The 11,125-nt window shown below is 41.0% G+C and overlaps 1 long non-coding RNA gene across 1 annotated transcript; it reads left to right on the top strand.

Moving 5' to 3' along the window:
• The first annotated feature begins 6,530 nt into the window (after window positions 1-6,530).
• LOC104456618 lies at window positions 6,531-8,553 on the top strand. The gene is made up of 4 exons (XR_005545532.1): window positions 6,531-6,848; window positions 7,025-7,394; window positions 7,501-7,546; window positions 8,392-8,553. It is a non-coding gene; the product is annotated as an uncharacterized LOC104456618 (long non-coding RNA).
• Window positions 8,554-11,125: the final 2,572 nt, after the last annotated feature.

Consider the following 11,125-nt stretch of genomic DNA (forward strand, 5'->3'; position numbering starts at 1 on the left):
CGCGCTGGTTAAGAGCTTAGTACCTACTCCTTCCGGGGGTCATGGGGAGGAGTTCGAAACTCAGCGTGCCGGGTATTTCAATGTACAGCTGCACGATTCACCTGTGGCTGGGCCAGCGGTGGGGGCCCAGTTCACCCCAGGGTTTACTCCGCCGCGAAGCAACGTGCGGGGTTCCCTGGGTTACAAAAAAAAAAAAAAAGATCCATATGTGTTGAATCACCAAAGTCCCACATCGATTGTCTAAGCTATTGATGGGAGATGATGGAGGGCACATTTGTTACAGGTGCATCGGGGTTGGAATTTTTTTTCTGACATGGAACTTAACTTGTGGTAATTGTGATGCCGATATTCTGGTTTGTGATTTTTGTTGTATTTACCTAATTGGAAAAGGGTTTTGGGTGCACTGTTAGGGGCCAGTCTGTTCAGCTCCCTTTCTCTTTCTTTCGCTGGGGGAATAAGATGAGATCCACAACTTCATGACCCAACCTTCGTCCAGGAAAAGCAGCATTCATTGTCGTTTTTTTTGCGCATTCATGTCCAACAATTACACGTCCCAAACTCAACCTGCACAGACCCTAAAAAAGGGCAAAAAATCATTTGGCATCCTCTTTTGGGCTTTTCTATAATGCGCTTCTCGATTCTCCTTCTCATTTTCTGTCTATAAATATATAATTCGTGAAAATGGGGATTTTCCCATGCCACTAGCTGAAAAATGCACAATCATTAATGTAATATTTAGCGGCAATTTGCGTGAAAGCTTAGACGTCGAAAGCCTTGCAATTTGAGACAGCGAAAGCTGGGCGATACTGTTTTTTTTTTTTTTTTTGGATACGAGACTGGAATTGGATGAAGAAAAGGATAAAGTAGTAAATACTGGCTTGCATCCGAGGGAACCACAATTGGGGGACGTGTAGGCCCCCCACTCGGCGTGCTCCCGCGTCGCCTCGAATGCGGTCCAGCTACTTTTGCGTCTTGTCCCTTGTTGCCCTTCTTCTTCTTTTTTTTCAGAGTGCACGAATCAGATTTTTTTAGGAAAAAACGGTTTTTTATTTTTCGTGTTATTCTCCCGTTAAGACAGTCCAAATTTTGAGGACCATCATGTAACGACGGATCTCTTTTCGGTGGGCGTCGGCCCAATAGAAATAAAAAGCTTGGCACGTGTGGTACCCGAATTGTGGAAAACCGTAAAGCCGCCAATTATTACTACCGAAGTGTGGACCCCGCAAAGCCGCCTCTGCTTACCACCGAAGTGCAGAACTATAAAGAGAAACCCGGCCATAAAGAGAAGAAACCCCCGCCATAGATTTCGAACCCCACCATCCGTACCCCGATTATCGTGAACCAATTTTCGTGTGGCGAAAATATCCCGAATTAATGCATCCAATACGAATCTACCCCCAAACTTAGGGCGAAATTGGACGAAATTGGGAATCTTGGTAGATTTCCGAAACTGGAGGGGGCTCTCGAGGCAAAGTTAACAGATTTGCTGATCTCATTTCATCTTCTTCAGATTTAACTTCCCTAAAAACATCGTTTCGAAGACCCATTTGTATCAAATTTTCATGTTTGGACCAAAGTCACACATCAATTGTCCCGGTTGTTGATAGGAGCAAATGGAGGGCAGATTCGTTACGAACTTACTAATTTGAAACTTTTGGGGACATGGAAATTAGTTTGTATTAAATATGGTACCGATGCATGTGTGTGTGCTCACGGCCCAAATGGTATAGCACCCGAACTGAAAACAAAGTTGGGTCGGGGCTAATATTTTTGGCATCTCTCGACTAATATATCAGTTTGTGATTTATGTGGGATTAACACAATTGGAAAAGGGTTTGTGTGCCCTTTTAGAGGCCAAGCTGTTCAGCTACCTTTCGCTTTCTTTTGATGAGGAAGGCGATGACATCCACGACTTCATGGCCCAACCTTCATTGATCTAGAAAAGGCAACATCACTGTGTTTTTTGGGCATTCATGTCCAACAATCTTAAGGCCCAAACCCAACCTCCGCAGACTCCGAAAAGAGACAGAAATCATTTGGCATTCTCTTTTGGGCTTTTTCAACTATGTTGTAGAATATAAGAAAAAAAAAAAACTCTGGGAGCAAGAGATTAAAATCGGGCACGCTGACCGTCTAAGTGTAGACTTCTGCCTGTGCAACGGTCCGTAATTATATATAAACTAGACACAAAGCTGAAAAACTTGACTAGCTCACTTTTTAAACCGTTCGGAATCATCTTTCATAAAATAATAAGAGATGATAAATGATTAATCCTATGCACTACCCAAAATACTACTCTACTTAAATTAAAACCATCTTCACATAAGGCAAAATCCTTCAACATGTCAATTATCTAACAATGAAAGAACATAATTTATGCCGCGGAAACAGTATCGCACAATTGATCACAATAGCAAAGTAAACGGAAAAATAAGCGAGAAGTAGAGAGAAAACACGTTATAGTTTACGCAATTCGAATATCGATTCCCTTGTAAGAGAGGAGAGCCGACCACAATGGCTCTATGAACTACATAGATACAGAGATTGGATCAAAAGTTCTCTCAAACTTATTCATCGTATCTTCAAGTTCTTATTGTTTTAGGATTTGGTTTGATTGTCCATGCCTCGAGGTTGCAAGAGCCGTCGAAGTTTTTGTTTTGTCATGTAGTCATAATATCACCTTTCTTCCGCACGAAAGAAATAATAATAGATGCAATTATGTTTGTCATGTGTTTGACCTTTGTTACTTCGCTTAGAATTTGATGCAGCTATAAAGATTTTGTGAAGGTTTTTATAGATAAAATCATACGCATACATATTTCATTCCTCCTTCTCACTCCACAGACGCCTCCACACTCATCTCGGATTTATCCTGTTCTCCAAGTTTGGGATTTTTGCTAACACGGAAATTAGTTTGCATTTTGCAGCAACTGTGGTGCCGATATACTGATTTGTGATTTTTGTGATATTGACCCAATTGGAAAAGGGTTTCGGTGCACTGTTAAGGGCCGAGCTGTTCATGGCCCAACCTTCATTAATCCAAAAAAGCAACAACATCGCCGTCGTTTTTTTTGGGGCATTCATGCCCAACAATTTCATGGCCCAAACCCAACCTCCACAACGCAAAAAATCATTTGGCATTCTCTTTCGGGGTTTTTCAATAATGTGGCTTTTCGATTCTCCTCCTCATTTTTACAATTGGGCTGTGATTTGATTCCCGCATGCCGCAAAAGAACGTGCCTCCCTCTGTACCGGAACGAAAAATCCCATTTGAAAAAGTCTCATCGATTGTTTTCCCCTCTTTTCGATGGATGAATATGGAATGACGCAAGCCTCGGCGGATCCCTTGGGTTTCCTCGATGAGTTCCTGGAGCAAATCTCCTACCTTTTTCCCTTTTTCTTTGGGTTTTAGGAATTGTACTTGTGGCGGTACAAATAGAAGATGAGGGGTATATTTCAACCAGCTTGGATCGGCATTTGGGTGTTGGATACTGCTTTGCAACAAATCGTTCGCTCATTATACCGCGATTGCTTGCCTTCATGTCGAAGCTTGATTTGCGTGAGTTGAGATGATGGTGTCTGTAGTTCCGATTGGCAATTGTTTTCATGCTCTACGTACTGTTTAAACTTTTCATAGCCGGATAGGGACAATATCTATCACCTTGAATTTCATGATGTCATCATGAGTTCTGAGATGTTCGGCAAATGTCAAATTTAGTGGGAAGCTACTTCTTTTATTATGTGAGCAGACTAAGTCTTAGTAAATCAATTCTGAAAACCCGAATTGCCTCTCCTGATCAGCTTTGCCAATTGACACCATACCAAGAACAAACTCCAATTATTCTTTCGAAATCATCAGTAGTTCGCTAGCTACATTTTGAACTTTATTAAGTAGGATTAGATCAGATAAAATCTGCAGACTCATTTAGGATTGTATATTTATGCTTGAAACTTGCTACGGCCGTCAGGAGGCTATATCCTTGGATGCAAACATGAAAGTGTGCAATGTGAAGGTTCTTCCTTAGCCTTCAGGGAAGAAGTGCCATTTGCTAGCGTGCATGAAATTTCTTTTACCTGCTACAGCTAATTTGCCCTGAACCTTTTGATGAAGCGATGTCGGACTGGCATCCCTTTTCCTCCTTTTTGTTTCTTTAGTAATTTTTTGGTTTCGATTTTCTATTGACCAATTGCTATTACCTGTCAAGCAAGTAAAAATAGAGTTTAGGCCGAGTCATAAATAATCTAGCCCAAATTGATCCATCAACTTATTTATTACCCATTTAATCATAATACATATTTCTCGACGAATATCCGACCTACTCATATTATTAAAATTACTTATATATTTAACCCGATTTAACAAAACTTATTTCTTATTTTTTATATTATATATATATATATATTACTGGAACACTTTCATCCAATACAAGTCTAATGCATGGTTTTACATTTTCTTAAAATGGTTTTTTTAAATATTTTCTTCCATCATTTAAGACCCATTAAATTGTTAAATAATCCATTTATAAGCCACTTAAGCATGTTTTTAAAATAAATAAATAAAAGTTGGGAGTTATCTCTCCTCAGCGGCGCCCTTACCCACCTTCACCGGCAAGGTACGACGAACGCCCAGCCACAACCGTCCTATACCAGCGGAGGTCGCATGGTGATGGCGCCCACCACCGCACGAGGCTCGCGTCGAGGTCGAGGACAGAAGGAAGACACAAGGCGGGCAGAGGAAGCAGCAAGGGAGCCGTGTAAACTTTAGTGAAGAGAGGAAAAAGAGAACGGAAAACTCGGACTTCAATTTCTTCACTATGTTTGAGTTTTGATGAGTGAAAAGCCGAGGCAAAGCAATTTACGTACTCCGTCAATGACAGTCCCAATTTCTTCCTTTGCAATCTCGACAAAAAAGATGTAATTGATTGACCATTGTCAAGCTGCAATTAAGAGAACAGCATGTTCAGGCACTTGACAAGATGAGAATCGCTAAGAGTGCTGCTCGCTACTAGAGCTCGGGATCGTGCAAAATTTTGAGCTATAAGATTCCTATTTGACCGATGGTCGCCGGTGCTTATGGCGAAGGCCGATTGGCAGTGCTACCCCTTCCTATTCTTATCGGGGCGGGGGAAAAGTCGAGACGGTGGTGGCGGAATTGTAGGCTCAGATAATCCTCAAGAATTTGGCGACCGAGAGATTGGCGGCACGAAGTGGGCTAATGGCAGTCGAGGTGGCAACAAAGAGGGGAAGGGAAAAAGTGAGTTGGGCTTTTCATTGAAAAAAAAGGCTATAAATAAGTACAGCCTGTGTACCAGGGAAGAAAAAGATATATTGATCTCCTTATTTTTAAAATTCATTATGGTTGATTTGAAAATAAGGAGTGTCACCCATTTAAACAAACATTAGTTCAAAAGTAAGCCCCCAAAATATTTTTTTTTTTTTTTTTTTTTTACCTCCCTGGGGTGAGAGTCCCCATGATACATGAAAAAGTGTGAATAGCTAGGGAGTTTTGGCTGCCAGACTCTCCTACTGACAGGTGCTTAAAGGGAAACCAGGTAACCTCCCTGTCACGCCGGATTGGTGCTCAGGCGACCTCCTTAAATGGAGGGACTATCACCACATGAAGTGGGCTTGGCAGTGGAGTGGCGACAAAAGAAGAGAAAAAAGTTGGGCTTTTCAAAAAAAAAAAAAAAATAAAAAGTACAGCCTGTACCATTTAAGACATATATATTGATCTCCTTATTTTTAAAATTCATTATGGTTGATTTGAAAAATAAGGAGTGCCTCACCCATTTAAACAAACATTAGTTCAAAAGTAAAATACCAAAAATATATATTTTTTGCTATTCTTTTTTTTTTCCATTGACGATCAAGAGACAGGCGATGCTGCATGAAAAAGTGTGAATAAATAAAAATTTTGGCTGCCAGCCACATTTTCGACCTCTTCCTAGTTCCGACCAAATAAACAAAAAGAAAAACAAACAAACAAACAAACGTGATGCAGGAGCTTCGAGACTGAGAAAGCAAAAAATAAACTCCAGGACCTTTCATTGGGGGCAGATTTGCAGTCCCCATATTTTGTTGCGGACATTTTCGACCTCTTCCTAGTTCCGACCAAGAACCCATAAAAATAAAAAAAAAACAAACAAACAAACAAACGTGCCAGCTAGTACACTGGCACGTTAAGTCATGTGACGACCAACACGCTAATTATAAAAATCCAACCTCAAATTTGTCACAAAAAATAGACAGCTCGCTGATGCTGATTGAAAACTATGGGCACAAAAAAAATCATATATTTATTATAATTACGATAATTCAATAATAATTTGATAATTCAATACTTTTTTTTTTGCTAAACGAATTTTGAACCCTTCTGCATTTATGCTCCGGGCCCAGTCGTCATCTTTCAATAATAATTCAATAAATTTTCGATTTTTTTTTTCCTTTCCTTGCCGGTCGCCAGTCCTCGGCTCCCGGCCGGAGGCAAGGGCTGGCGAGGGCGAGCCTCGCTTACCCAGCCATGGCGTCGCCCAATCAGCCATGGGAGCTCAAAACATGCTTTTGCACTAGCCGGAACTGAACCAGGAAAGAAAACACGAGCCACTAGCAGCGATCCACAGGTCGGAGTCGGGTAAAAGTTGACGAGGGCGAGGGATATTTGAAACGAACACGTGGGAGCGATCGAAACTGAATAAGCTGGGAAAATAGTTAATAGTACCCTGAGATCGAGTACGGTTTGTTCTATAATCCGCCATGGCCGGCTCGCGACTGCCACGGCTAGATCTGGCTTCAAAGCCCACTTCGTGGCCACGAAACTCGCAGCCGCCATGGCCAGATCTGCTTCGAAGGTCGTGGCTATGTCCGTCATACTCTTTTTTCCTCCTCAAATCAATCGTTAGGATCAATTATCATGTTACTTACTACCCGTTAAGCTGCTCTTCTGACTTTTCTCGCCAGGATGTGTATATTTTGCATTGTTTCTGGTGGCGTGACCTTATCAGTTCCATGATTTATTCCTCCTTAGGTTGAAGCAGACATTGACATGATAATCGAGGAGGCAAGAACAGGAGAAATTGGCAACGGCAAAATTCTCTGTAGGCCTCCTTCCCATTCGTTTAACAAGCTAAGCTTGCCCGCCTCCTGCTGAACTCACTCTCGAGCCTGCTACTTCGCCAGCAACTCAAGCTTCAACCATGGCTTGCATCAATGCAACGGCGAGACCAGCAACGGTCCCCACTTGGCATCGCCAGCTCAAAGAGCTCACTTTCGTGGACTCAAGCTCTTCACTCCTTGAGTTCGGCCTCTTCCCAGGCCCATCAGCTCAATGGGAAACTTAATTGCACTAGAAATGCTTTGGTTCTTCCCGGCATCAGGGCGGAGAGCAGCACCCGAAGGTTGGTAGGAAATATGGGTTCCGATTCACTTGCTCATTGTAATTCCAGGATTGAGCTGGGCTTTCTGTTGGCTTGATGGTTCATGTGTTCTTTCTTTGTTCATCAGAATACTTTCCAGATGCCAAATTCTACAAAGTAGGAGCGATTCTCAGGTGTGCTTTTCGTTTCTCCTTCTCATTTTCACAATTGGGCTGCGATTGAATTCCCGCTTGCTGCAAAAGAATGCACCTTCCTCTGTACTTGAACTAAAAAAATCCCATTTGAAAAAAGTTTTATCGATTATATTTCCCTCTCTTCGATGGATGAATTTGAGGTGGCGCAGGCCTTGGCGTATCTGTTAGGTTTCCTTGATAAGTTCTTGGAGCAAATTTCCCATTTTCCTTTTTCTTTGGATTTCAGAAGAGGTAATTGTGGCAGTATAGATAGAAGAAGATGAGGAGCATATTTTCACCTGCTTGGATCGGCATTTGGATACTGCTTCTGAAAAATTGTTAGCTCATTATACCGAGATTGCTTGCCTTCAGGTCAATGCTTGATTTGCATGAGATGATAGTGTTTGTAGTTCCAATCGGCAATTGTTTTTATGTGGTGCGTGCTCTCTTTTTTCTCTGAACTTTTCGTAGCTGGTAGGGACAATTGTCATATGATGGCCATTGCTTTTCTTTTGAGTGCTTTAGACATATCCCTGCCTGCTCATGAAATGGTTGTCTCAAATTGTGGGGACTCTTTCATAAAAAAATATAATAATGTATGAAGAACTCGTGAAAGGATGAAGATTTCTGGATAGTTTGGTTTATAGAGAAGTGTCGATTCTGGAAATAGTATTATCCAGGGGCATTACACATGAAAATCTTCAATTAAGGTGTGCGAGGGAGCAAACAATCGTTGAAATGGATCAGAAGATGACGATGTTGGTTTTTTGTCCTTGAAGTGAGGAGCTTCAATTGTTCCTGCTCTAAATGGTTGTGGCCAATCGATTGTCTCTCTGGGATTCCAGGCTCTGCTTAAGATGGGTATTCGAGGCATTACTGTTTCGGATGTTCGGGGTTTTGGTTCTCAGGGAGGCTCTACAGACAGGCAGGCTGGTAAGCTTCTTGTGCTGTTAAATACTAAACCTTTCTTTTCTTTTTAAAGTATACTATGTTTAGCAAAAAATGTAGGGTATATGCTTTTACTGTTATATCTTTACTGGTTCGATTGCACAGGCTCCGAATTTTCTGAAGACGAGTTTCTAGCTAAAGCCAAGATGGAGATTGTGGTGAGAAAGGAGCAGGTATTGTATTACCAGCTATTAAGCTGCTTTTTGACTTATCTTCCCGGGATGTGCATATTTTGCATTTTTCTCAGTATGCTGAATTAACTTAGGTTTCTGGTGGTGTGATCTAATCAGTTCCATGATTTACTCTTCCTTAGGTCGAAGCAGTAATTGACAAGATAATCGAGGAGGCAAGAACAGGAGAGATTGGGGACGGCAAAATTTTCTTACGCCTTCCATTCGTTTATCTAATATGCATAAATTGTCTTGCTGTGATCCCCCAATGCTTTGGCTATTCTTATCATTCTTAGTCTTTTCAGGTGGCGACCCATAGATGTCGCCATTTTATTATATGATACACCCATGCCATCGGCACAGTTAAGAGAACATGGAGTTTGTGTGATTACATGCCTATACTAGCATTTCGACTGATGGAGAAAATCTTTTATACCAAATTCTTGATCTCATCTAAGTTCTGAATTTTCAGCAAATGTCAAATTTAGTGGGAAGCTATTTCTCATATAACATGAGCAAACTAAGTTGTAATAATTTCATTCTGAAGATTTATTTATTTTTCTTTATCTTCATCAAGTTAAGAGAGAGGCGTGCTCACATATGCCACTGTTTGCAAAAGTTTGTTGGCACCTATATATATGGTTATGATGTTAATCTGAGATACAGGAATTTGGAAAGCCTACACTTCACAATGACACCATATTAAGAACAAGCTCTAATTATCTTTTCAAAATCATAGTTCACTGGGTACATGTGTAACTTTATAAAATAGAGTGAGATTGGGTTAAATTTGCAAACTCTTTAGGATTTGTTTTTAGCTATGTTGATCAGGAGGTTGTATGCATGGATACAAACATAAGGGTGGGCAGCATGAAAATCTGTTGGAATTATCTCAGTGCTACTGTTTTCAGTCGTTTTCCTCTGTTTTTTTCTTTTAAAAAACAGCCAAGTAAATTAAGTTATGCAGTTAGTGTTTTTGCTATTTTCTAGGAAGTTAATAGCACGTTTGTGTGCAGTTATGTGTTGCACATATGTAAGCAGTTTCTGCTTTGTATTTAGTTGTTGTACTTGACAGCTTTTTCCTTTGCACAAGACGTATGAAGTGCTATGCTCTGTTTTTTTATCCTTTCTCTCCCTCAAACAATAGGGATGTTTTCTGTTTTGATTGTTGTTTTATGAGCTTTAACAGTGGTATCAAAGCGTTTGTGGGATCTTAAGGGACTGTGAAGTGAGAGTAAGTGATTGAAGATTGTTTCCAATCTGCAAAGAAAAAGCTGATGAAGGCAAGATCGAGTGGATTCTCTGCAATGGCTGCTCTAGTCTTTACTGGGTAAAATTATCAGGCTTGGGCTATCAAGATGACGGCATTCTTGGAGGGTCATGATTTATGGGAGGCTGTGAAGAATGATTATGAGGTTGCTCCACTTCCAGACAATCCGACATTGAATCAGATAAAGTACCATAAAGAGAGAATCACAAGGAAGGCTAAGGCAAAGTCTTGCCTATATGCTGCTGTTTCACCCACTATCTTCACAAGGATCATGAGATGTGATTCTGCAAAGGCAATATGGGATTTCTTGAAGGATGAATATGAGGGAGATGAGAAGATAAGAGGCATGAAGGTGCTGAATCTCTTGAGGGAGTTTGAGAGACAGCAGATGAAGGATTCAGAGTCAGTGAAGGAGTACTCTGATAGGCTAGTTGAGATAGCTGAAAAAATCGGAGTTTTAGGGACTGACTTGAAGGATGAAAGGCTTGTTCAGAAGATCCTGGTGTCTCTTCCGGAGAAGTTCGAAGCCACCATAGCGTCTCTGGAAAATACAAGAGACTTAGCTGATATAAAGCTTGCATAATTGTTAAATGCTCTGTAGGCACAGGAGCACAGAAGACTGATGAGAAGAGAAGAGTTTGTAGAGGGTGCGCTACAAGCTAGAGTGAAGTCAAATGATGGAGGCAAAGGGAAGAAATGGATTCAGTCCAGAGAAAATGCTGGTGACTCCAAGTTTGTAGCAAAAGAAGGAAATTCTGGTGGGTCTAGCAAATGGAAGAAGAAATAAAAACATTGTCAATACTGTGGTGGAACTAATCATCAGTTTTTTAGATGTTAGAGAAAGCTTGATGCTAGATGCAGAAGATGTCACAAGTTGGGTCACATGGAAGCAATCTGCAAAGAGAAAAATTACCAGCAAGCAGGAGAAGCACATGTAGCAGTGAATGAAACTGAGGAAGAGCACTTGTTTGTAGCTTCTTTTGTTGAGAATGATGCATGGCTGGTGGATAGTGGCTGTACCAATCACATGACTGGCAATTTGAAGCTGTTTAGGAGTCTAAACAAGTCAGTCAGGTCCAGAGTCAGAATTGAATGGATAGTATATCGAAGTGCAAGGGAAGGATATAGTTGTTATTGAAGGAAATTAGGAGGTGAAGCCGATCAGTGATGTTCTTTTTGTGCCAAATATTG

Source organism: Eucalyptus grandis, chromosome 8 (assembly GCF_016545825.1).
Source record: "Eucalyptus grandis isolate ANBG69807.140 chromosome 8, ASM1654582v1, whole genome shotgun sequence".
Lineage (NCBI taxonomy): Eukaryota > Viridiplantae > Streptophyta > Magnoliopsida > Myrtales > Myrtaceae > Eucalyptus > Eucalyptus grandis.